General features: G+C 55.5%; 1 long non-coding RNA gene across 1 annotated transcript; it reads right to left on the bottom strand.

The window, feature by feature from the left end:
* Positions 1–4,262: 4,262 nt before the first annotated feature.
* LOC132250940 (uncharacterized) lies at positions 4,263–12,785 on the bottom strand. Its single transcript, XR_009462669.1, has 2 exons — positions 8,589–12,785; positions 4,263–4,692 (listed from the first exon to the last, which is right to left on the bottom strand). It is a non-coding gene; the product is annotated as an uncharacterized LOC132250940 (long non-coding RNA).
* Between the last annotated feature and the right edge of the window lie 2,432 nt (positions 12,786–15,217).

Genomic DNA, 15,217 nt, shown 5'->3' on the forward strand with positions numbered 1-15,217 from the left:
TCATAGTGATCCTGGGTATTAACATTCATTGCTAAGTGGAATAAAAAGGCAAGAGAAAAAAATCCATACACCCCCAAATGATCTGGACCATAACCTGCTTCAATAAAACGTTAGAGAGGTTCTTTAAGAGCCTGCAGGCTCTTACATGTCATTCCATGAGGGGAAGAAGAAAATCTTTCCCACGCACAGTGGGCTACAGGATCTGTCCTCAACCTCCCTGCGTGCACTGGTATGAGAAAAAGCCCAGGATACACAGAAACCGCATGCCTCTACCCTGACTCTGTCCTCAGTAGTGATGGTCGCCCTCACACAACGGATGCCTTGAGAACCCCTGTTCTAGAAAAGGCTTCTTGGAATAAGAAATTACTATTAGAAGATAAATCTGAGTCTCCTTTCTGCTTGTTATCCAAATCCTGGGATCTTCTGGAGGGATTACTGCTGGGAAACTATTGGTCTTTAACACAACATACAAACTCGTTCGTTTCTTGTGACACTTGTTTTGGCTCAGGACAAAGAAGTGGTTAATAAAGTGGGGACAAAAATCTTTATTTTATACAGTCAATTAGCTACACGCAGCCTGTTGCCAGAGCGACACAGCATCAATCACAGGCAGAGATCAGTCTCTTTAAAAGTTAAATTCCCTCCTGTTGGCACGGCCAGAGTACTTCATTCACGTGAACCGCACCTACTTCAGAGTCAAATACGCTGCATTTTGATAATGCAAAAAACAAAGAAACATTTTGAACCTCAGCCCTTTTGCCAGGAGAAAACCGATTCATCTGATGATTTAGATGCCTGGCTAGCTGCGGCTGTTTTCATCCCTGGTTACTTAGCGTGGCGGATGTTGTGCCAGTGTCCACTCGAGTCTGTCGCGGTGCTGCCCTGTCATGGCACAGTTTGTCGGTTCAGGGTAAAATACTGGTTGACGCAGAAACGCGGCGTGGGTTGCCGCTTAGGGACATGCTGTGTTAAAATGGTATCAGCTGGTGCCTGTTACACCGGAGGACTCAGCCTGAAAGCCTCTGGTTCCTGGTGAAGGCGAGCGGGGTGCGGATCCCTTCCCACTCAGCGGGGACATCGTTTGGTGCGGTTTTCTCAGCGTCCGGCTGTGCCCGGTGCCGACCTGCGCGGGCTACAGACAGGTCACCTCTAAAGGGCAAAGCGTGGGGCAGCTGCAGGTCAGCTCGGGCGGCGCCGGGCTTCGCTCCCGCTGTCTGGCTCTTCCCCACAGCTTCCGAGCGAACAACCTGGGGCAACAGAAAGGTGCCGTTCGTCGGCCCCCGGAGCCTGTCCCCTCGCTCACCTCTACAAGCAGCCATCGCCTCCCGTTGGGACCCGCCTGCGGTCCGAGCAGGGCGGTGCCACCAGGAAGCTCAGAGCCCCTCGGCGGGCTCCCGCGGCACCGTCTGCGCCCGCCCGCTGGCAGCCTCCTCCCCGCGGCTCTCCCGCCCGACGCACGGGCTCTGTGACTCGGGGCTAATGAGACCAATTTGCCTCCAGGCAGAGCCACACCAGCCCCTCGCGCCGCCTCCAGCTCCTGGGGTTTTCTCGGCGGGCGGACGCGAGACCCCCGAGGGGGACGGAGCCCGAGCCTCGTCCCCTCGGCCGAGCCGCTGGGGCTGCAAGGATATTCTCGGGATGGAAACCGGGCGCGAGCCGGGACCCGGAGGCCCCGCTCCCTGCCCCAGCGCTCCCCGGAGCCGCCGCGCCGTGCGGAGGTGACCGTGCAGCGCCAGCCCCTGCGCCGCGCTCGGAGCATCGGCCAGCCCGGCCGGGGCCCCTCGGCACACTTGTCCCGGGGCGGGGGGCACCTGCTCGGGCGCGGGCTCGGGGCTGCTGGTGCAGCGCTCGCGGAGCGGGCTCCGGCCTGGGGCTCAGCGCGAGCAGTTTGGTTACGGGCACCCCCTGTACGTGGCGTTACCCCGGGCAGGCTCCGGGCCCCCTCTTAGCTGTCGGTCGTCTCTGCTCTGGTGTCCGCTGTGCCCAGTGCTTGCTGGAAAGCGCCGGGTCTGTCTGGGGAAGCCCGTGTGCGCGCTGCCGGGCCCCGCGCTCTGCTTGAGACCCGCGGACGGGTGCCCCGGCCAGTCGGCATGTGCGGGGAAAAGCCCCGACGGCGGAGGGGGGCGCCGCCTGCGAAGCCCGGGCTGGGGCTGGCGGCCTCGCTGCAGATGGCCTGTCCCTGCAGCGACTGGCGGCGGCCGGGCCGAGCCGGGCTCCTGGGCAGCTCCCCGCCCCCCACCCTGCCCTTTCCCTAGTGTCCAGCGCCCGCGGGGGGGCCGCTGCAATGACAGGCGTGGCCCGCGCCCTGGCGCAGCGGTCCCCGCCCGTGGAGCCGGCTGCCCCCGTGGGGCTCCAGCCGCTTCGCTTCTGCGCGGCTCGGCAAGTGGCGGGTCCTGGATCCCCGCCCGCTCCGCTCGTCCCGGGGACGGCAGCCGCAGCCACCCGCTGCCCACCAGCCCCAGGCGGAGGCAGCCCGGCCCGCGCCGCCAGGGGGAGGCCGGCAGCGGTCTCGGTGGCGGAGCGGACACGGTCGCCGGTTGCCCTCGGGGCTGGGCCTCCCTCAGCCCTGCGGCGGCCCCGGAGAGAGCGGCCCGGCCTGGGGACACGACGGGCAGGACAGCCCTGGGGAAGCTCGTGGGACGCGAGGGCTCGCTGCGCCGCTCCCCCGGGCCCGGGCCCGCATCCAGCCCCTGGACCGGGGAGGCAGGCCGGTTCCTCCCGCCCGGCCGCAGCTGCTCCGCTGTCTTTCGGGGTGGGGAGCCGGCGCCTCCTGCACGCGAGGGGCCCGTGGACCCGGGGCAACCCGCGCAGCTCGGGGGGCGCCGCCCTCTGGCCGCGCGGCTGAAAATACCGCGCAAGCGGGGCGCGCAGCCGGCCCTGAGACCTGGGCGCCCGCTCCTCCGATCCGCGGGGACCCGCTGGGACCGGCGCCGCCTCGAGGCCGGTGGCACCTCCAGCCTGGCCCGTGCGGGAGCGCAGGGGCCGGGGCCCGCAGCGCGCGGGGAGATGGCGGGGCTGCAGCCGGGCGCCCTCAGCGCGGGCTGCCACCCCCGCCGCGACGGGGCGGCCCCGGGGCTGTGCCTGGCCCGGGGCCTGCCGGAGGCGGAGTGCTGAGCCCGGACGCAGAGGCGAAGCCGGGGCCTCTGGTGCCGGGCGCGGGCCAGGGCGGCTGCGGCTGCGGCGGGGGCTGCCCGGCCCCTAGCGGCGGGCGGGAGCGATGCGGCGCTCTGCGGGGCGCGCTCTCCACCTTAAGCGCCTGCCCCTTTAAGAGCCGCGGGAGCTTGGCTGGCGGCAGGGGGCGCTGCAGGTCTGCGTTTTCTGCTGTCGCCAGGCTCGCTTCCCGGGCCAAGCAGTGCCGGGCCGGGCCGGGCCGGGCCGGGCCGGGCCGGGGGAGGGGAGATCGGAGAGGGCGCAGCCGGCGGCCTGCTCGGCCCTGCAGCCCACCCCGGCCCAGGCGGGTGCCTCCGCCTTTGTTCCGTCCAGCGGGCCCGGGCGCGCCCACGCGTGTCGGCGCAGGGCGGGACCCTTGCCCGTGGCGCGGAGCGGGCTGCCCGCGTGGCCCGGGGGAGCAGGTGGGGCTGAGCGGGGGCGCTGTCCCCCGGCGCCGGCGGACAGGCCGCCGCGGGGCTCCCTCCCCGCACTTGAGCTGGGGATCAGCTGGCCCGTGGCAGGGGGGGCCCGATCCCGCCGCCCTGGCTCGGGGGCTCAGGGTGGGGCTCGGCCCTGCTAGCTCCGGGAATAGCTCTGCCGCCCCGTGGAAGGCGACCCCGGGCGGGGGGAGACACGCGGGCAAGATCTGTGGCCCCACGGCGCTGCCCGCCCATGGGACTGTCCCCTGCAGAGGGAGTGACGCCGGCGCCAGCCCCGCAAGGGCCCGGGAGGGGGGCAGGGGAACCCCGCGGGGCCGGGCTTCACTCAGCTGGTTCCACTCGTGTCCTCGGGGCTCCAGCCCCATCTCACTTCGCTTTCAAAGCAGCAGTTGAAACGTGGGAAGGGGGAGGGGCACCCTGGACTCATAGAAATCCCGACTCGACACCGCTGAGGCTGCGCTCCCGGCTCCCCGGCCCCTCTCGTGCCTCCACCCGGCACGCAGCACAGCACGTTTGGGGAAGCCCCGTTGCTCCTTCCCCCGCGCAGGAGTCGCTGCTGCGCGCCGCGAGCTGCCCTGCCTTTGTTCCATCTCTCTTAACGAGTTAAATTGCCTTTCCCCGTTAATTCAAGGTATAATTAGACTGATTTTTTTGTTTAAGAGCCCAGATAAATTAAAATAATCTTAATTTTAATGCGACGTGACCCCTATTTTTCCTTGTGAATAATGAGAATAAAGCAGTCGTTAATTAAAACCAAGATGTCTCCACGTGAAGATGAGATCTGGATGTGCCGAGGCGCTGAAGGGCCGGTCGCGTTCCTAATTGTTACATTATAATGGAACATTTAGATCGGCATCTGGTTTTTAACCTGTGCGCACCGAATCTATTTGGTCTGATGCCTGAGCCCAGAAGGATTCTTATTCCCGGGTGCTGAATAAATAATCTCCGTGTGTCTGCGGTGCGAGAACACCGACTTGAAGCAGTGTCCAGGTTTGGTAACTGAAAGAGAAACCGTTAGCACTGGCAACCACTGTCTCTGGAACCACGCTCCCAACGTCCTCGGTGCAACACATCGTCCTGTCGTGTGTGCGTCCGTGTGCCTCTGTACAGACAAATGCAGGAAAGTGCTGATCAAACATGGTTAGGAGACGCTGCTCTTACGCTGTGTTAAAGGTTTCAGGACTTGGACACAGCGGTAGAATCGCGCAGTTGCAAGCCTAAGAGCTAGTCACAGTATATTTCCTCTCTGCACACAACGTATTTTATCTCCTTCCCCTCACCCTTGATTAAAAAAAATAGACTTTCGCTCAGAAATATTGCCTCTTCCAACAAGGATTCAATAGAAGTATTCTCGATTTCCACTCTCTTAACACATAGGTTAGCAATTTTTTTTTCTCGCACAGAAGTAATTAAACCCCTGATTTTCCCTATATATTAGAGAAGTAAACTTTCCGAATGGAAATTGCATTAGTATCTCATTATTTTTCCCTATTACTCTATTTAATAACCCTCTAATTAAAATGTTCTTCGCGATGCTTCTGTTTCTAACTAAATGCTAAACAAAATGTGCAATCTCAGCCGGAAAACGTTTGCATGTTGCGTTCCTCATTTTAAGGTCTGAAATAGTGTATGGTGTTATTTTTAGTCTGTCAATTCTCTCCTACAAAACGTTACCCCAAATCCTCGTCCTGATTCATCTCCTAGTTTGGGGTTTTTTATGCAATTAACCCAGCCTGTTATTATATGAAGGAGTAATTCTTTCTCTTTTCTCTTAGAGTTGGTATTTTCCCACTATAATTTAGAGTGAAATGGGATTTTAAAAGGATCCAGAGTTCTAATCTTGGTTGATGTTTTGGTGTATTCACGGTAATGAGTCCTATTCCCTGGGGTCATGAAGCCCCCAAGTGTCAATCAAACAAACTGATTCAGAAATGCCATTGTTCGACTCCCACGTCACTCGCCTTCCTCTCATTTTACTTAACAATACCGGAGTTCTCTGATCACTCATTCGGAATATGGGCATTATCTGTGGAAAATGCACAAAGTGTCTTGATCTTTCACTGGCAGATACTGTTAAGGGGTTTCCGCAAAGCAGACAGTGCATGTTTATACTTCTGTCTCTGGACTTTATTACAGCTCGGAAGAGCCAATGAATATCTTGAAAGCAAACCATGCCATAAATCCGTCAAAAATTAATTTGTCTAGAGAGATGTTACATTTCTATTTCCGTGATGAAAGCAGTTTCCAGAAAGCCTGCTTTCTGATTTGTCACCAGAGGGCTAACAGGACTGTGCCTCCGCTGAACTGCCGGGCTACCCCTCTCAGCAGAGGGAGGCAACCTAGGATTTGTACCCAAATTGTGGTCAGTCAGTTCAACAAAGGATGCTGCCCAGCACAGAATTTGGAAGAGGGCTGTGCAGAACAGCCTGAGCAATTTCAGGCAAGGCAAGCCTCAGTTCTCTCTTCTCTGGCGCTCTTTGGACCCTGGACAAACCTAAAAATGACCACATCGAATTGTACTGGGGAGCCTTACCTTGGCACAAGGCAAGAAGCTCATCATGTGAGCAGGGAGCTTTGTATCTGCACAACATTCACAATTCAGCAAGCAGTTACAAGATCAATAGACAGGATGCTCAGCCTCGTATAAGAAAACAATTTGGGGGTGACAGAAAAATGACAGCTGAGTTTCAGAGGTCTCTTTTACCTAATAGGTTGTGCATAAGCAGAAATTCAACTTCACGGTTTTTTTTTTTCCCTGCAAAAGAATTAGAAGAATCTACCAAGGGGTTGTTTAAGTATCCATCACGTTCAGACAGAATTTGGGCGGGCCGCGTGTGTTAGATCAGACTAAGTGATGGCATTTATTTCTTGAATTTAAGATTGCAGGGGATTTGGGGTGGGGGGGGGTTCTTTGCGGGTTTTTTGTTTGTGGTTTGGTTTGGTTAGGTTTTGCTTTTTTGTTTTGTTTTTGGAATACATTTCTGTCCTTCAGAGACAAAGCATTCAAAAGTGACAACACCCAGAGGTAAGGGACAAGGAGTCAGGACAGCTTGGGCGGAAGAGCAGCTTTTCGCTTGAAACAGTCCCATTATACAGTCTTTAAGTTCGCAGGGGCTCCGGGGGCTGGGAATAGAGGCAGCCCTTCCGCAGAATCTCTCGGGTAGGCTTTACACCGGTTGCGAGCCTGAGTTCCAGATTGCAGGCTTAGACCTTCCAGCCCCCAACCCTAGCGTTTAAAATGCCTTTTGTCTCCTCATTTCACTTAAGCAAGGTTTCTGTTGCCGGTTGCCAAGTTCTATTAATGCAGAATTTAATCGCCAAATGCTTTTCCCTTTTCCAAGCAAGGAGTGAACACCAGCCTCAGAGGCCTTGGAGAGAATAGAATAGATCCCTCAGCAATTATTGCTAACACCCTACAATTTCATGTTTTCGTTAGCGAAAACCATTCACATGGGAGCAACTTTTGGCTTTGAAAGGAGAAATGGGGTTTGTTTTATTTTTGTGGGTTTTTTTTAACACACCCCGATCACACCCGTGGCTGGAATATGAAACCGAAAAGGTTTTCTCTAACGAGAGAAGGGCCTTAATTACTAGATTCCATGTACAGCTAATCCGAAGGCACACTTAAAAGGAAATTTAATAGCGCCAGTTTCTGTTTCACTCCGACTCTTATATATCTTCGGGCTTGAAGCTTGTAACCTGTCTTTTCAAAAGCTTGTCGCAAGGCGCAGTCGGGGAGATTCCCCCTGCGTTTTGTCCAGAATATGTTTGCTTTGCTCCAGGTCCCTTTCCCCCTGCAGTGGGAGTCTCCTCTGGGATTAAACCCTCAGACTTTTCACTTTGCTGAAGCAGTAAAGAGCGAGAGGGGGGAAGAGAGGAAATGAAATTGTTATGGAGATTACAGTGTATGTCACTGCTTTCTGTGGTCGGCCCTTGGTTTTTGTCGCTGAACGGTAAGTGCAAACTTGTATTTCCCTTCACAAGAATGGACAATTTTTCTCGCTTATTTGCAGTTTTCCAAAGTTTTACACACAAATCAGTGAACCTTAAGCGCCCTTTTCACTCTTGTATTGTGAATATTTGTCAGTGGTCTGAGGCGGTGATCGCAGTGACAGGTGAATCCAGCGGCCCAGGGGTGCCATGGCAGCTCCAGAGGTTTGGGGATGTGAGTAGCGGCTGCCTGCCACCCCATCCGCATCTGCCGCCCTGCACCCGCCGAGCCTCCCGGGGTTTGACAGCCCGGGCTCCCCTCAGCTGCCTGTGCGCTCCGCGTTCCCTTCCCCGCGGGATGGGAGGGGAAATGGCCTCGGGCCATGACAGGAAAGAAGCCGGGAGGGGGTGGGGGCAACACGCCTGTGCCAGGCTCGCGGGGGCGGAGACCTGGATCGATCGCCCCGAGCTGCCCAGCTCTTTTCAATTAGTAATCGCCGCGCTGCCGGGGCTGGCCCGGGGCCGCCAGCAGCACGGGGCCATGCGGGGCCGGGCAGCCCGGCACCAGGCTCCTCTCCCGCCCCGGCCCGAGGCAGCCCGCGGGACACCGCTGCGGGCGGGCGCACCGCTGGAGCCGGGAGCTCCCCCAGGCTGGGCTGCTTGAGGGCGCCCTTTGTGCTGCGGCGGGAGCAGGAGCGGGAGCAGGAGCAGGAGCGGGAGCTGGGCGGGCCGCGCGGGGGGCGGCGAAGGCGCGCGGAGCGCCAGCGGGGGCAGGGGTCGCCCGGGGGAGCCCGGCCGTGGGTGGGGAGCGGGGCCCGCGGGAACGGGCTCTGGGCTGCCCGGGGCAGCCTCGCTGCGGCCCCTCCGGCCCGGGGCTGAGCGGAGGGGAGCCGGGCAGGAGCCCCGGCTCGGTCGGGGCCAGGGGGACAAAGACGGCAGCACGGGCCGGAGGAGCCTCTGCAGCCAGTTCGCAGAGGAGCTCCGAGCGCGATCAACTTGTCAGGGCTCCGGGGAATTCTGCCCGCCTCGGGCAGTGGCCCGTCTTCCGCCCACTGCGATGAGACTAACCTTTCGGGTGATGTCCCAAAGCGGGAGCCTAGCGCTTGAAAGCGGATTGCCCGGCCCTCCGCTAACCCGAACAAACAGGATCTGCCGAAAATCGCATTTCGTTCCTCCCCAACAAAGCATTCCTAATCCCTTCATCTGGGCGGGGGGACGGGGGGTTTTATTCCCGTGTCCGCTCAAGGTATTGAAATCGATCGCTCCAATATTTAATATGTGACTGTCTTCGAGTCGTCTCTTTGTATGGCCGGGTTTCCTCGCTGCCTGCCTGTCTCTCTGGCGAGCTCTGTACGTGCATATTTCACTTCGATTTTTATGCTAGTCCTCATTAAATTAAAGATCGTTAAAAGTTGTGGTCAGCTTTCCCATAAAGCAAAAAAATAAAACACTGAGTACATGAGGTATATTAACAGGAGATAGTCCCATTAAATAAAAAGCCATGTGATTAACACATGAAATGAATATTTGTGGATACAGAGCCAACATTAGGACTAACTATATTTTTAATTATGTGAGGTTTATATAATGTACCCTTGCTTTTTGTTTAACTTTCCTTCCGTGACCTGTCCCATAACCTCGTAATCCACTGTGGGATATTTCTTTCTGGCCTCTTTTCCTTTTGTTATAACCCCATAACCCCACAGGTTTCTAGCCTAGATGCTTTTTTTTTTTTTTTGGTAAACGTATGCTCAAAAATATTTCACCTCTTGACGCAGAGACATGTATCTCCATACACCTAGCTCCGGCCACGGCTGGAGCTTTCTGATGAGTATATTCACCGCCTTGAAGCACCCACACCTGAAACTTTAAACCAGAAACTGCTGCAGGAAGTTGGTGCTTCGGTAACGTTAGCAGTTTTGTGGTTTAAAAAGTTTGAAAAGTTGCTATTACCCTTGTGCTCCGTTTGATGCTATTGTGATAGCTGGGGTGGCAGATCCTCGGCTGGGGGCAATCGTCCACCTCGGGGAAGCCTAGATCTTGTGCTGTGGCAGAGCCTGGGACCCCCGCAACGCCTTTGTAGAGAGGGGGAGAGCCAAGGACCCCCTGCTCTCAGTAGCTCTGATTTCCTCTGCTTTAGCTCGCTTAAGGCAGTGTTTGTTTTACAATATAAATACTGCGTATTGGAGAACATGATTCAGAAAGAGCAAGGAAAAGTCTGCGGTTTTCACCATAGTCGAGCTTTTCTTGGAGCGAAGTTTCAAAATGAGCGCGGCCAGTTGCATGTGCTCGTTTTGATCCTTAAAGGTGTCTGTGGAAAAAAAAATAAAGATTTTAAAATAGAAATAAAAGCAAAGCTAAATTGCCAGTATTTCTTTATACTCCGCTGTGGAGGGAAACTCTCCTGCTGAACTCAGCAGTGTCCACTAGGAATCCTTAAGCGCCTATGGAGCCAGTTAATCTTCTTCAATTTAAAGGGGAATGCTTTTTCTTTCTCCACATACGCTTTTCTCTTCAATAATTTGAGATGGGCGGAGATGAAGAAATTGTAATCTCTACCAGGTCTATACAAAGCCATTAACATTATTGATTGTTAATGGGGAAAATCAAAACTTTCTCTGTGAAGACAAATTTACCACATGTTGATATGTAAACACTTGGAGTAAAATTAAAAACAGCTCTTTGCAATTATCACTGTGCTTGATTCTAATACGAAGTATCAGATGTTTATGTAGTTCGTCTTTTTTTTTTAGATAATCAGATGCAATCAGCATTTCATAACCAAATACAGGCCGTAAACTCGGTCTGAAAGGCATCTTGGATTTGCAGGTCGTGTGAAGTCACAGCAGCCAGCAGTCACAAGAGAATTACGTTGCAGCTCGTGAGCGGGTTCAGCTGGAAGTTGCAGGGGGTCGCAAATACCGCTAAGCGCTTGCTTAAACTGAGCGTTCACCAGCACGATTAAATCCAGGACCGCAGGTCGTGGCAGAAACACAGCTCCGCGGGGGAACAGCCGCGCGTGTGTGCGGCCCCTGTACACGGAGACACTGGCCTTTGGAAAGACAGGGGCCTCTTTGAACCCTGTTGGCCAACACGTTCGCTTTTTTATTATTTTTAAGTGCTCCCAGATCCTTATCAAGAGAACCCACCAAGCTTCCCCACTTTAAGAGGTGTAATAAACCCATACCCACTTCCAGCAAACATTTCCAGTGCAGAACTACTTGATAATGTCCTCTGCGAGGATTTCAGGATGTCAGATGCCTCATATTACCGAGATAGTATTTTAAATCATCTACATCTGCAGAGGTATATAGAGAAATGTGAGTTTAACGATATTGCCTGTTTAGAATTAAATATATGCGATATGGTCCTTTATGGAATAGGGACACCGGAATCATAAACTAATTAATGATATTGTACTACTATCAACTGCAAACCCCTGACCATCACTAATAAACCTCTCTTAAAATACACAAGAGCCGATGAGATCATAGCCTGGAAGATCAGACATGATTTTATAGTGTGTGTTAAATACCGCTGTTTTTTCTTCCACATCATTTACTATGAACATCATATTTCCTCAAGTGAACCTAGCAGATTTTGATGAGGACAAATATATTACAGTTGGAAACAATCTGAAAATCCTTCTTCTGGTTATAATATCCCACTTCAAACGTCCACAGTAGATTCAGACACGATCCCCCCTCCCCCCAATGATCCGGAAAACGGTATGTTGACTGACACGTTATCACTGCTTGTCCTTGCCCTGCCATGTACATGGAAATGGAAATGGGCATTTCACAAGTGGGGCAACCCCTTTCGGCGGAGTTTACTAGATAACGTTTTTAGTTTGGCCATTGTCTCGGACAGTTTCCTACTAAATCTTAGCAGAGCAAAGGCAGCGTCGGTAAATACGAAACACATGCTCGCTCAGGTTATGGGCTGCTCTCACCCTTAAAGTTCATCCGCAATCTCCTCCAGAGCCCGGGACCCCAGCAAACACACTGGGGGGACGCCCTGGTATCTGCTTGCTCAAAACCTTTCCTGAAGCCAGGTTTCTTCCAGCTGGGAGGAAAGCCAGCTCGCCACGGTGCCCTCGCACCAGTCGTTAAACTGCATTTTGGCACAAGCCACCAGTAGGTTCCGGTTTACTAGAAGCTGGCAGCGAGAAACCCGGAGCAGCACGAGGGGAATGGGCCAAGCACTGCGAGCCCCGTGGGACACGGAGTGGGGAGCCGGTCCGGCTGCTGCGGGGTGGAGGGAGGGCATCACGGCCAGGTACACACACGTGTGTGTGCGCTGCCCCAGGCACAAAAAGGAAGGAGCTGGCGGGCCAAAGCACGCTGCGGTGACTCGAGGGGCAGCTACTAACGCGGCTTGATCTCCACGTGCTTCCCAACTCCACTGTGCGGAGATCTTTGGGGAACAGCGGCCGAAGCTTGGATGGAAACATCCTGTTTTGAGAGAATGGACTGGCAGCTCGGCAGGTCCCTCTCCCCCGGCCCGGGCCGCTCGGCCTAGCGAAGCCTTGGGCTGGGCCCGGGCTCCGCGCCGCCGGCGGGTCGAAGAGGAGCAGAGCCCGGCGCAGCGACTCGACAGATGTGGACTGCACAGAAATCCGCGACACGAGTGCTGGAAGCCCGGGAGGGGAGGTCCTCGGAGCGGGGGGTCTCGGGAACCGACTGGCCCCAGACACTCGCGGGAGTGGACTTTACATTTCAGCACGACGCTGATTTTACCCCGGCCCGCCACATGCAGGGCGGCCGGCCTCTAGCTCGCGGCCGCTTTCAGTTTGTCCGGAAAGCCAAGAGCTTCGGCTCTCCCCGGCCCGGCCCTGCGCTGCCCCGCGCAGGAAGCGGCGGGCAGGGGCAGGGGCTGGGGCCGCCGCGTGCTCGCTGCCCCCGCGGAGACCCCGAGAAGCAACAATGGAGGAGCAGCAGCGGGGGAAGGAGAGCGGCGGGCTGAAGCCTCCCCGCGCCGCGGCCGAGCCCACGCGGAGCCGGGCCGCCAGTGGAGGGGGCCCGCGTGCCGTGGGCTCCGCTAACAAAGGCGAGAAGCGCCCGGCACACGTGCGCGCCGCCGGCCCCAGCCCAGCGCTGAGCGGCGAGGCGGGAGCCTGCTTTTCCCCTTTGAGGCAGCCTCTGCCTCGGCTTTGTCCGCGCGGCGCTGCAGCCGGCGGCGGCGGCCCGGCCCGGCCCGGGCTCTGGCGCGGTCCCTCGCTCGCTCCAGCGCCGCCGAGGCAGCGCCTCCCCCGCCGCGGCCCCGGCCCCGGCCCCGGCCCCGCGCCAGCGCCTCTGCGAGGCCCTTGTAATCGCGGTCCCGGCCAGGGCTGCAGCTTGGCAGGGCCCGAGCCCGGCTCCCCGGTACAGGCCACATTAGCGGAGCGGCCATTTACTGCCCCTTGATTGCACCAGTGACCAGGTTAGCTCGTAAAGCCATTCACACTCCACAATGGGCATTCTCTCCACAATTAACAAGAACCAACATAATAAAGCCATTGACAAAGCCCCGGCCATTTACTAGAAATTAGGCGCTCTTTAAGAGACCAGTGCGTAATTTCACACACTTTACAACTGCGAGGGCGCTTGGAAACACAAGAGGAAACAACCTTGGTGCGCTCTCCCTGTTGACCTGGCCCCAGCTCCCAGCCAGGCCCTTCGCTCTCGGGTTACCGCTTTGTTCGCCCCGCGGAGCCCCGGTGCCCTTCGCTCCCGCCCCCGCGCCTGCCTGCACCGGGCGGGGGGAGGCGCGGCCGGCTTCCGGCCTTGAACCCGGGGGCGCGAGTGGGGCTTGCTTTTCGCCCCGGGGCTCGCCCCCGGGCCGCTCCTCTCACGACCGATTGCTTTGAAATCCGGGCCTTGCACGGGTGCATTTTGGAGACATTTCCCTAATGCGGCGTCCACATCAAAGGGGGGCGGGTGGCGTTTGTGAGCTGAACGGCGGAGCTGCTGGGAGAAGCAGGAGATCACGGGGAGGGAGAGCAAAGTGAAAATGGATGCTCAAGCAGCGAACGACCAAAATGGGGGAAATCCGCGAGCCGGGCTCGGTTTCCACGGCCCCTCAACCCCCAGCCCCTCCGCAAGGCCGCTTTGATGTCAGCCTCTGCGAGGGCTCCTCGGAGCGCGGGAGCTCGGGGCTGCTGTTCCGCCCCAACTAATGAGTTGGTAACGCAGTCAGGGGAGAGCAGGGGAGCTCGGAGCGAAACATCACCAAGAATTTGTTGTCAGTCAAGCAAGATGGCGGCATTTTAAGTGCTTTCCCCAAGTGTCTGCTCTGGGTTGAGGGGAAGCCCCGGCCCCTCTCTGCTCCTGCTCAGCGGAGAACTTGGGCTCCCATATCCCTACCCCAGGCAGCTGGTGATGTGCAAGGCGGCAGTACACAACTGCACTGCCTCTAAGGCTAACTTCCTTCTTCTTTCTTGTCAGGAAACAGAGGCACTGGTCAGTCAGGCTCATCGCTTTCAGTTAGGAAGTCTAAACCCAGGAGTTGCTGGTTCCCTCCGAACTCCCCCCTGTTTACAAACACAGCTGTTGCAGGATATTTGCAATGCTAAGGATAAAGCCACCAGCCGCGAAGAGCAAACGAGAGATGGTGCAGGAAGGGGGTTCTCGGCATCTGGAAAGGACAGGACGCCTTGTTTTTGAAACTGTCAGTTCTCTCAACCCCTATTGTGAGAGCTTCATGCAAAACATCCAGGGCCTTTTAAAGCTGGGGCTTGTGAGGCCGCCTCAGATTGAAAAGGAGAGAGGGAGAGAGAGGGGCCTAGGGCATGGCAAATAATTATATCAGAAGAGTAAAAAAATGCAACACCCAAGGCCTTAAAATCAGTTAACTGCATATCCATGTGTCCTTTCCCCAAATGGATGGAGAGGGCCCTCCTTTTAGCAGACAACTCTTTGGCTACCAGGGAGTAAGGAAGCCCACATTCAAGCATGGGACTGTTCAGTTGTACTTGCCTTAAGCATGATTGTAGGGGTAAATGCCAGGGGGAAACCTTGTGAATGGATAATGGCAGTAAGTATGATTTAGCAAGGTGGATTCCAGCGGCTTTGTTCTTGCTTCAGAATGGATTCTCTCATTTTGACCTGACTACCTTTTTTACCTTGAAGTTGCTTCCAAATAGATTTTAAAGCTGAAGCACTAAATGTTACTTTTAGTAATATTCATTTTGCTGCATAAACCCCAGCTAACAATCTCTCCTATGTTTGATATTTTCTAGGGGATTGCATATATTAAAATATTTTCTACAGGTCAAGCACTGATGCAGTTCCACCTACAAAGGAAAAATGCCACTTTTTATCTCGTTCTCTCTATTTTCACCACTCACACCACGGAAGAGTAACAGACAAAAACAAGATAGCCTTGTTCTTATTTCTGCAGAAACTTTAATTTATTGGCAACTAGATCTGTTATAGGGAAAAGGATCAGAGACCGTTTAAAAATCACCAAGTGAATGATTGAACAGCAAATTTCATACAGCATTCACCACTATTTTGCATTATTGCTACGTAGTGGTGTTTTAAATAAACAACCAGTGAAAAGATTATCCCACTGTAGTCAAGTAAGTATATACTAAAGAACAATCACTTTTAAAAGTAAATTGTTGTAAACTGAAAGTCACATCTTTTAAGGCAATACACCTGGTTGCTGAAGGCATTACACGTGCTGGCTTTTCTCGGTGCTCTAGAGAATTAGAC

The sequence above is a fragment of the Alligator mississippiensis genome, chromosome 5 (genome assembly GCF_030867095.1).
Source record: "Alligator mississippiensis isolate rAllMis1 chromosome 5, rAllMis1, whole genome shotgun sequence".
NCBI classification, from domain to species: Eukaryota; Metazoa; Chordata; order Crocodylia; family Alligatoridae; genus Alligator; species Alligator mississippiensis.